We start from the raw sequence: 12,353 nt of genomic DNA, 5'->3' as shown, positions 1-12,353 counted from the left end.
CTACCTACGTTTCAGAATGATATTTCACTTTTCATTTTAGTTTGTTTCATAATGTTTGTTAATTGGGTAAAAGTTTGCCGCTAACAGACTATATATCATGCATGCAGCATGCATGTTTGATAACCAAGTATAATTTTCTAACTAAAATAATTTTTAATAAGCTCAGATAGATTCAGATAAATTTAAATAATTACTCTGTCTATAGATGTATTTATCCAAGCATAGGTCAGCGCTATGAAATTTGATTAAGTAGTACCGACGTTTTCAGTCAAAATGTGAGTAATGTATTGTTGAATGTTGACTGTTAACATGTCGTATAATTGAAAACATTAATCTTGAATTTTCTTCAGTAAAATTTACGTGACTCTGTTTGTTTCTACTACGGAGTATGACTTTCTCATCTTAATTTTCTAGCTTTCTTGTTTTACAAATTCTTGTAGGAAATTCTACAGGACACTAGTTGTTTTTCTTTTTAAAGCAATACGTACGGACTATTTACTTGAATAAAATTTATTTTGTTGAAAATTACTTCGCTATTTAGTATTTAAAGTTCTCGATCTCATTCACAATTACCGTGATTTGCTAAAATGGAATTTATTTGCTTCAGTTCAATTTGACAAGTATGAATTATTTGTTAAATTTTGACTTCTTTGGTAGATATTGTAAGACTTTTCAATAAATTGATTTTAGTTTAAAAAAAATATGTTACGAGTACTTACTCATCTAAACAACTTTTGGGAAACCCAATTTCATTCAGAAATTCATTATTTTAAAACAACATACACTATATATACACTAGGTGTACAAAAATTCTTGTACACTACCAATATTGATTGAGAATAAAAGCAATAATTGTACACTGTAAGAGCCAGTATGAGCGGGGTTAAGAAACCTCCAACCGATCCTTCCTAAAGTGTTATTATTGGAATTGAACTTTCAACCTCAAGGTCAAAACGTAATGATACCAAAAAAAAATTAGGCTTCATGTATGATTAAGAAACGACAATACATTCCTAATATGAGTAACACGTACTTTTTTTTGGTTACGAAAGAGCCAAGATCATTATAAATTACAAAGACCAAGCAAGGCTTGGCCTAGTGGTAAAGGTTTGGCCTCATAACCTCAAGGTTATGGGATCGAACCCACTAGGGGGTCTTTGTGAGTGAAGATTTTCCCTATAACCCCCCTCATTTCCAATGAGTTTGACCTGCAAAGCTGGCTGGAAATACTAGTGCAGTAGATCATTTGTCGGTCTTTATCACTAAGTCAATACCTTGTTGGTAATATGTGTAATATTTGGGTCGTGATATAATCCGACCCTCAACTTAGATGAGAAGTAAAACGGGCTTGAAGGGTCCTTGAGTTTGGTAGTGTATTTGAAAGCAATTAAGCAATGCTTCATAAAGAATGGAAAGTATGCAACTGGCCATAGAGTTTTTTATTTATCAAACAATGACTAAGATGTCTCTATTAGCACACCGTGGTTGACCCTCCATTCCTCCAATATATAAGGAGTATATTATTTTGCATAAAATCTTTTGTATACCAAAATATCCAGATAAACAGTTCATCATTTTAATAATTATATTTTGTCATCATTTTAATAATTATATTTTTTTCATCATTTTAATATTTATATTTGGTCACATAAGTTATTCAATAATTGTACTAGTAATACACTAATACATACTACATGGATTACTAAAATGGATGCCAAAATTGCCAACTGTTTAGGTTGTCTTCTTCTCAAAATAATAAAAGTTTTTAGGTAATTGTGTAAGAACTAATGTAGAGAGAAATAACAGAAATTGGGTGATCAAAGAGAAATTCAAATCATTAATCGCCAAACATTTGAGTCGTGAGTAAAGAGAGAAGTTAAAGATGTTTATTGGAAGTTTACAACTTTTTTAGAATTTGAGATAAGTTACTAATCTATTTCTAACATAAAAGAAAAAAAAATTAGTTATGTAAGATCTTATTTGATTCGTCTGATAGCGGTTTAACAACAGCCCGTCTCTTGTGTGGCCGGTCACACCATCAATTTGATGGTGTGACACATTCACATTGAAGATTTAAGTGTAAGCTTCTTCTCCAGGATTAACTTGGCATCACTCACATCTTTAAACTCCATATTATTGGTGTTGATGTGTTGACGCAATAATTCCAACACTTGATCATCTGAATGACGACGATCTTGCAGGGGCGGACCGACTTGACCCCGGAGGGGTTCAAGGGGACCCCATTATTTTCCAAAAAAATTGTTAAATTGATATTGAGGTAATTAATTATACTTAAAATAGTTAAAATATATTAGTTAACCTACAATAATGGCAATGAAATACCCTTGGCTTAATGATTGATTGATTTATGTTTTACCCATGCAATTTGGGTTCGAATCCTCACAAAAGCACATTTTTTACAATTTTATTCGTTAATCCTCTAAATTCTTCAATTTTTTTTGTTTTTTCCTTTGTAAGTCGTTTTTTCTTCTCACTTTTTATTCTTTTTAGTTCTATAATGATGAATGATTTTGCTTTATAAAAACACAAAAAATAATTAGTAATGTAATTTTTTCTTAAAAAAGTTTTCGGAATTCCCATAAGATATACTTTTAATAATGTATGTAATACTTCAATTTTTTCTTATAGTTGCATGTTACTTCAAACTTTTTAGAGGTCTAATTAATTACTTCGTATATAGATTTATAATGCCCAGGGTCTTTGTGTGCTATTTGTTCAGTGACAACTATTGTAATAAAGTAAATCTCTTTCAAAGTATGAAAAACTCGTTTTCATTTTAAATTGAAATCGCGCCAAGTTTTTGTTGTAACTTGGACTAGGTATTGAGTTTTATTGTTATGAAAACCTAAAATTAAAGTTCTTAAATTCTCCACATATTTTATTAAGGCATTTATAATATTTCGACTAGTTACCTTTCAACTTTAAGCCGCTAAAAGGAAAGAAAATCATAAATTTTTTGGACCCCCATATATAAATTCTTGGATCCGCCACTGCGATCTTGTTCTGTTTTTAATTTCTTGGGGATGGAACGTCTGGTGAGCGGATTATAAAAAGAAGTAACTGAAATTATAAAAAGAAGTAATCACTTACTAACTCTACTAATATTTTCTAAAGCTATTAAAGTAATTACTACTAATATTACTATAAAAAGTAATAGATCTAAACTATAGAAGTAACATACCCAAACTAAAAAAATACCTTCTCTAAAATTATATATAAAAAAAAAGTAACATGTCTAAACTATAGAAGTAACATACATAAACCAAAAAGGTACCTCCCATAAAACTACTCCGTATAAAAAAAAGTAACATGTCTAAACTATAGAAGTAACATACCCAAACTAAAAAAGTGCCTCCTCTAAAATTATATATATAAAAAAAGTAACATGTCTAAACTATAGAATTAACATACCTAACTAAAAAGGTACCTCCCCTAAAACTACTCTCGTATAAAAAAAAAAGTAACATATCTAAACTATAGAAGTAAGTCAATTAACATACCTAAACAAAAAAGTACCTCCTCTAAAATTATATATATATATATATATAAAAAAAAGTAACATGTCTAAATTATAGAAGTAACCTACCTAAACTTAAAAGGTACCTCCCCTAAAACTACTCCGTATAAAAAAAAGTAACATGTCTAAACTATAGAAGTAACATACCTAAACTAAAAAAGTACCTCATCTAAAATTATATAAAAAAAAGTAACATGTCTAAATTATAGAAGTAACATACCTAAACTAAAAAGGTACCTCCCCTAAAACTACTTCGTATAAAAAAAGTAACATGTCTACTTCTTTCTTTTTTTACAAGTATATCTCTTTTCCTTTGTTGTACCAAACGACCCCTACGTGTTACTACTCACTCGAATTCTTGAAGATCATAGCAGATCTTTCATGATATTTTTTGGATTACCCAACATAATATTCAATAAACATATGATTCAGTGGGAGAAGTTACCTATCACTACATTTAAAGGTTACTAATTTATTTTTTAAAGAACTTATTAACTTAAATTGAGATGGGGTATAGAGGTGGACAAAGTGAAAAGGCACAAAGGAAGGCATTGGAATAATATTTAATAATGAGTATGAAGCCTCTGCTTTCGCATGAATGAGCATTGTCGGATTTAAATTGAAGATATAATGAGAAATTAATCCATATAGTGTAAACACGTCACACCATCAAATGATGGTGTGGACGGTCTCATAGAAGACTTGACAGTTTAACAATATCTATTTATAATATTATTTACTAATACGAAATTAAAGATGTGTATTAACAAATGTGCACAGTTAAAACAGGATCAAAGTTACATTTCTTATCTCTGTTATATAAGTGAAGAGACGTTATTTTAGTAAATTCACAGGTGTCCCCATTGAATTACTAAAATATCCTCTACACTTATAGAGTAGAGAATATAATGACAACCTACCCAATAGGAAAAGACCAAATAAACATTTTAATCAATCTAGCCGCTAAATAAATTCTTACTCCCTCCGTCCCGGAATACTCAACCCGGTTTGACCGGCACAGAGTTTAAGGGACTTGAATTGACTTATTTAATTTAATAGGTAGTAGTTGATAGTGGGGTATTATTTTAATGTAGTTAGTGGGAGGTGGGTTAAGAGGTGAGATTGGGGGAGAGTAGGGGTTGAATTTTTAATTATTTTTTGCATGGAGTAGGGGGTAGGTGGGCTAATAGGGGAGAAGTGAGAAATAATATAATATTGTTAGAATATTTTCATTTTTAGAAACAGGTCAAGTATTAAGGGACGACCCGATAAGGAAAACAGGTCAAGTATTCCGGGACGGAGGGAGTACCATTTTAATCAATCTTTTTATGTGTTCGGCTCTATCTAACTTATATGTTTCTTATATTCACATGCATCGCATTTATATTATATTTTTACATGTTATTTTAAGTTTAAATGTAATAACGCAAATCTATTTCTTATATCTGCACGCACCACGTTAGTGAGTAATTGACTCGGTTGACTTTAGACCGTCAAAACCTCATTATAAATGTTCCACCAGCAAGCTAGCAGTTTCAATAATCAAAGTCTAGTTCTGTACCGGTGGATTGGTAACGGCATGAACTTGTTTTATCAACACGGAGCAGCCAACAGGACCATTTTGTTGAGCATATACAATTTACAAGTTGATGGAGTTATTTCTCACATTGTGACAGGATGAGATTTATCATGATTAAGAATATAACATGATTTACAAAGTCGATGTTATAGGGAGTAATGTTGCATATAAGGGTGTTTTTTCTTCAACCTATAACTAATAAATTTCATATTCAATAAGTTCAAATAGGGAGTAATGTTGGGGATGCACACGGAAGTTTTAATGGACCTCAATTATATAACAAAATTGTATTTCCATTATTGATTGCATTAATAAGAATTGTACAATAATATTTGCGAGAGCCCATCTCCCTCACTTATATCTTTGATAAAACTCTTGTTTCTACCCCACTCATGTTTATGTGGGAGCTCTCTTGATTTGCTCATCCCTAAACTTATGCAAATACAACCTATTTATAGTTGTTGTATTATGGTTTCTAGATTCTTCTACTCCCCTCATCATCTAGATTTTTCTTAGGAATGGGTATTTCCTAAGATTATTCTAGATTATAATTTACAATCATATTTCTAGATTTTTCTACACAATTAATACATTTTACTACTAGATTTTTACAAGTATATTATCTAGATTTTTCTAGATTAATACTTTAACATCCATTCTATTGGATTTATTTTGACTGAACTTATATTATCTGAACTTAACTGAACTTATCTGAACTTATTTTATCTGGAAAAAACTTATTTTGTCATAAATAAACTTATTTATGTGTGAAAATGTATGAAAAAAACTTATTTTTGCTGAACTTATATTATCTGAACTTATTTGAACTTAACTGAACTTATTTTATCTGAAATAAGTCAAAATAAGTCGAACAAAACAAAGTCTAAGTTCTGATTAGATCTAATTAAAAAGTGCATAAACTTTTAGACGAAAGAGAATGCATCTATACCTAGTAGTATTTAAAAAGGAAAACCACAAACGATTAGATGACACGTGTCACTCCAACTTTCATCCACGGTTTTTTTTTTTTAAAAAAAAAAATGTCATTTTGTTGTTTGTTATACGAACCATTTTACAGTTTGTATACCTCTTTCACTTCATCTTCCTCATTCAATACCGATTCACCATTTAGTTTATCTATTCATTCAACATCTTTCACTTCATCTTCCTCTTCAACAGTCAATATTAATTAACCATCTATTTTATATATTTTTTCTACATTTAAATTTCAATCCTATATAAATCATATATTACCAATATAAGGACAAGCCCTTAATAAAATTAGTACTTTAAAAGATAGCTTAACAATAATTATATATGAACGGGCTTAAACGCTAGTTCTATTTAAATGTTTTACCACGCCCAGTAGATTACAAGAAAATTTGATAATACGGAGTAATTCGTATAAGATTGTTTTGCTTAGAATTAAGTTTGAACTACTTGGAGTTGGAGTTGGAGTTGGAGTTGGAGTTGGAGCTGGAGCTGGAGCTGGCAACATTAACTCTTGTCGAAGCGACAGCATCATCGGACCCAAAAAAATATACTCGTAAAATTGAAAGATGCTGAATGCGCATGTGAGCACTATGTATTTTATAGAATCGTTGGAAAAATACAAACAAGTAATGCATAAATATTGGTACATGACAACTTTTAACTTTATAAACCATAAAATTATTCAATTAAATTACCATACAGTTGGTATAATTCGAGAGATGATCACCCTTAAAGGCTTAAACATACAACTGAAGGTCACTTAAGAGCATCTCCAATAGTAAGCTAATTTGATAATTAGCTTATTATGCCACATAAGATTTCAAGCTATTTTATTGTCTAGCTAATTTGTGCTCCAATGGATAGCAACTAGCTTGTTAATTAAATTAGTTTCACTTGTCCCACTTGTCAATTAATTATTTGACAACTTTGGTAGCTAGTTGTCAAGCAAATTAGCTTAAACAAGCTAATTTGCTTGGCCAAGCTAATTTATTATTTGCACTCCAATTGTCTAGCTATTAGCTTGAAACTTTTATAAATTTCAAGCTAGTCCCTAGCTACAACCATTGGAGATGCTCTAATTAATAATGACTTATATGAAATGATTTTGTCACATCCGTTATTAAGGCACAGAAAACTGTGTTACACTCACATAGATATATACTCCGTAATAATATCAATATAATGATGTGTCGAAATTATTATCCCTTTACATTATCCCCCTACGGTTCTATATTAGATCATTGTTAATCATGGGGGAAAAAAGTCCTCACCTCTTTCTCTCTACTCACTTCCTCACTCATCTTTTTTCATTTTTCCCATTAACAAAAAAAATCCTCCATCCCTCTCTTATCCACGAGCAAAAAAAAAAAAAAAAAACTCTCCACCCCTCTTTCTCTACCCTACTTCTCTCTCCAACAACAACAATAATAACAATAACACAATACTAATAATAACAACAACAATAATAACAACAACACAATAATAATAATAACAACAACAACAAAAAATTAGACATTAATTAAGTTTTTGGTACATATATATGTAAATAAGCAAATTAGAGAGAGAAATGAAAAAAGATTGTTAAATTATATCAAAGTGGGTGTCTATTTGTAGATCTTGAATTTTTATGAATGATTGTAATTTTATTTTATTTTTTTATGAATCAGAAATATAAAAAAATTCCCGTTAAAAATAATCGTTACATGATTTTTTTATGTCATGCCACATGACGGATTTAGATTGGATGAATTTCCCCACTCCAAATCTTAAAAATCCCAATGCCAAGGGGATTTTTGGTTTTCCACTCCCCAAGTACAAAATTTCCCCAACCATCAAGACCCTAATTTTAGTTTTCCCCCCTTATTTCTCCCCAAGTGTAAAAAGAAAATACACATGATTAACAATGCTCTTACATAACACAGACATCTGAGTTGATGACTTGAATTTTGAGCCCTACATATCAAGTTCGAGTCAAACACTTTGACCCAGAGTTGAGCTAGCTAAGAGCATTGACGGATCCCGAAACATTTTGACCACTACAAGAAAAACTCTCATCAACGACGATTTTTTCAGTCGCAAATAAGCCCGTTTTGGTCGTAAAAGGTCTTTTACGACGAGAAAAGCGTATGGTCGTCGGTCGTCGCTATAGGCTTGGTCGCGAAAGATATATGTCACTTTTACGACGGTTTCGAATTGGTCGCCGTAATTAGTTTTTGACGACGAGATCTATAACTTGTCGCAATTGGTATATTTTACAACCAAAATTCTCGTCGCAACTATTCCTTTTGAAAAATCAATGACGCATTTTTCACCACAAATATAAATATGTAATTGCGACCATATATCCTTTGTTTTAATATGAATGAACAACAAATATAAAACCCAATATATACGGAGTATGGAAAATTCTTTTATAAAGTAAAACTACCTTTTAATTATTTATATTTATGAAGGAGTATGGAAAATTACAAAGATACAAATATACAAGGAAATCATTCCAAACATTTATTTTACTGGAAAATTACTATCCACGGAAAGTAACAATTCAACATGGAAAATTTTGATAAATATATGTTACAATATTTATTTTTGTCCTGTATTTCTTTTTCTTTTGCTCCCATCACTTGAAATTCCAAAATCGATCAAAATCCCCTGCAAACACATACGAAAAAAATAGATATTATAAGATGATTAAACAAAAAGCATTGAACTAAAAGTATGATTAATCAACCAATTTTATTTGACATAACAAATTATATGGTATTTTTAACACAAAGTTCAAAAAGAAATCCAAAAAACGTACCAAGAGAGATGGAGAGAGATAATGATTAAAAATAGAGTTGAGTAGTCGCTCACTGCCCTATATTAAAACAAGAATATCACATATGAGTATGGTGTGAAAGAAAGTCGTAGATCTACTTAAAAGAAAGAAGGAAAGTAATTAAGAAGCAAAGAGAATGAGAGAAAAAGAACATAAGAAAAAGGAGGTTGCGGCGGATGAAGGAAAACAAATTAACCTAAGTGAAGAAATAACCTAAGTAACTCGATTAAAAATCTCACTAGAATTTCTTTTTTTTGGCGACCAGAATTTAATTTTAACGACGAGAAACGCGTATGGTCGTAGATAATTCTTATTATTTACGACCGCTGCAAAATTTGGTCGTTGTTATAGTTAATTACGACCAGTAACGCGTATGGTCGTTAAATTTGGTCGTAAATGAACCATTTTCTTGTAGTGGACCCATGGTGAGCTATCTACGAGCATTGGCGGAACTCCCTTACATTTTGACCTGAAGTTGAGCTACCTACAAGCATTGGCAGATCCTGCAACATTGTGACCCGGAGTTGAGCTACATATAAGCATTGACGGATCCCGCATAGAGGAAGTGGGTCACATTACCCCACTTGGAAAAAAACCTAATTTAGTTAATTTTTCATGATTTTTTAAAAATAATACTTAAACCTGGTTAATTTTACATTAATTTTTAAATAATGACCCCACTCCATATGTTTTCTAGATACTTAAACTTGGTTAATTTTACATTAATTTTTAAACTTACTGATCGGAAATATTACTCCAGCTAGCTGTTCCGATCATTTGATCTCTGAATTAATTATTCGTAATTAATCTGCACCTTGGTATTACACTAATACACCTTAGGTGAATGAGATATTTCTTTCAGATTTTAACATACAACAAGAGTTTTATGTTTCCCCGAAAAAAGTGAAAATAACAAGATCTAAATTTGTATTTTACTTAGTATACCACAATGCTTAATTAAACAATTTGAACTAGATGTTTTACACAAAGTGAAAATTTTACTGCGTTGTTATTTTTAATTTGTACCTTATATTTTCTCAATCTCACATAACACATAAAACCAATAAATTCTGCTTCATAGTTTCTCCATAATCATCACCATCATCATCTATCACCAATATAATTCATCCAATTCTTAATTAGTGACCCATTTTTTTTAAAGAAAAACAAAATAACCAAAATAAATGATTTTTTGACAGCCTCATTTTTTAAAACTGTAAGATGTTACTCTCTTTTTCATCGCCTGACGTAGTCTAGGATGCGATGGAACTCATAGAATAGACTTGAATGTTCTACCTTGAGCTCAGCTCTGGTCATCCGGTTGCCACCTGCCAAATTATTGCACGGGTTCCCACCAATCAGAAGATCAAATCCATTGAGCTTCTCAATCAGCCCATTTAAAATCGAATTATAGATCTTTGAACATAAATAACATGAAAAAATCTACCCTTTTAATTTTCCCTTTGTAACATTTTGGGAATCCAAGCAACATGTGTATTTTGGGTAACCAGGTGACTATTAAGGGGGTTTAGAGAAGAATTACAAGGTGAAATGAAGGTTTTAGTGGCTGCATTTGGTGGTGATTATCGCAGGTGGATGTTGGCATCATAGAAAATGGGGGAAAGAGAATTCGATAGAAGGAGGTGGGAGAGAGAAAATTCTAAATTTCGAAATTCTTACTGGTTATGGGTCGACGATGGTTTGCAGCTGAGTGCGAGTCAGTGGTCAGTAAACTAGGTGTGGGCAGACCGACGCTAATTGTGGGTCGCCGGTGAGTGCATGTATGTATTTAAGAGATATACTTGGCCAGACACGTGTATTAAGAAGAAGAGTTGAATGAATTAAAATAGTAAAGCAAGTGGGGTTGGGTAGATATTTTAATAAGTAAACAAGTGCGGATCATGTCATTTTTGGGGTGGGAGGTGGGGTAGGTAAATTAGATAGACTATTTAATTAGATGGTGGGGTTGATAAGTTACTAAAATGGCAAGTGTATCTCTGAAATAAATACGGTCGGAAAAAGCAAGTGTATTTCTTAAATAAATACGGACGGAGTATAAACTATTATTTACGAGTAATTAATAATACTCCGTAAACAAATTTAAACCTTATTTTCCTACCAAGTTTATCCCCAAACACCATTGAACCAACAGAAAATCGGTACAACCTCAAACTTTCAAATTTGTAAATTACAAACTTAAACTTACATCTCTACTTTAAATTACAACCACGAATCATTTTCTGGTGAAATCAGTTAGAATATGATGTCATTAATTTTATTAAAACAAATTTTCATAATTTCTGAAAAAATAAAATAAAAGAACAATTAATTTCTGATTAATTTGTTTTTGCCTTTTTTGGAATTATTTAATTTATGTTTAGAGGGTTTTTGGGTTTTTTTCCTTCAGATTAATATATTAATGAATTCATATTCTGATGGTCTTTGTCGAAAATTAAATGACTCGGGTTGTGATTTAAAGTGAAGTACTTCATCCGTTCCTTAATACTCACCCCGTTTTTATAAATGACATATTACTAATATTGTATCATTTCTCTCACTTACCGTAGACCCGCATATATTCTTAATTCCTTAAAAAAAATATTAAAAAAATTCAACCCACCCCCACCCCTCCTCCTTTATTTGACACATTTTCCACTAATTGTATTAAAAAAAATACCCAACTATCAACTACTCCCTCTGTTCCTTTTTGTTCTTCCCGTTTGGGAAATGGTGTGGGAATTAAGAAAATGAAATCTTGTAATGATTGGGTGTAAGAGTAATGATTGGGTGTAAGAGTAATAATTGAATGTAAGAGAAAGTAATAAAGTAGTAAAGAAAAGTAATAAAGAAATGAAGGAGAGGGAAAAGACTACATGTACACCTAGTGTACAAGATTCTCTTATACAACACCATTAATTTGTTGACACATCATCAAACCCACTAAAAAATGAGAATGAAAGACAATAAATATGCAATTTCAACCAATAGAAAGCATGGTGTACAAGATGCCTTGTACATTAGGTGTACATGTAGTAGGATCCGAATGAGAGAGAAGATATTTTTAATAAAGTAATAAAAAATCATAAAAGTGGGGTTGGGTGGTTGAATAGAGAAATGTGAATGAATTAAATAAGGGATGGTGGAGAATTTATGGTAAAAAATCATGTCCAAAAATAGAAATGGGAAGAACATATAGGAACGCCCGAAATAGAAACGGGAAGAACATTTAGGAACGGAGGGAGTAATGGAAAGTTTAAGATTGTAAATTCAAACTCCACTCGCCCCTCCCATTTTATTCGACACAAGGGAAGGGAGGAAAAACAAAAGGGATCGGAGGAAGTATAAATTTAATCCTCACCCCATCCCACCCCATCACCTCTCCTTTATTTGACACATTTCCAACTAACTATATATATATAAAA

The sequence above is a fragment of the Spinacia oleracea genome, chromosome 4 (genome assembly GCF_020520425.1).
Source record: "Spinacia oleracea cultivar Varoflay chromosome 4, BTI_SOV_V1, whole genome shotgun sequence".
NCBI classification, from domain to species: Eukaryota; Viridiplantae; Streptophyta; class Magnoliopsida; order Caryophyllales; family Amaranthaceae; genus Spinacia; species Spinacia oleracea.
This window is presented reverse-complemented; position numbering follows the sequence as displayed.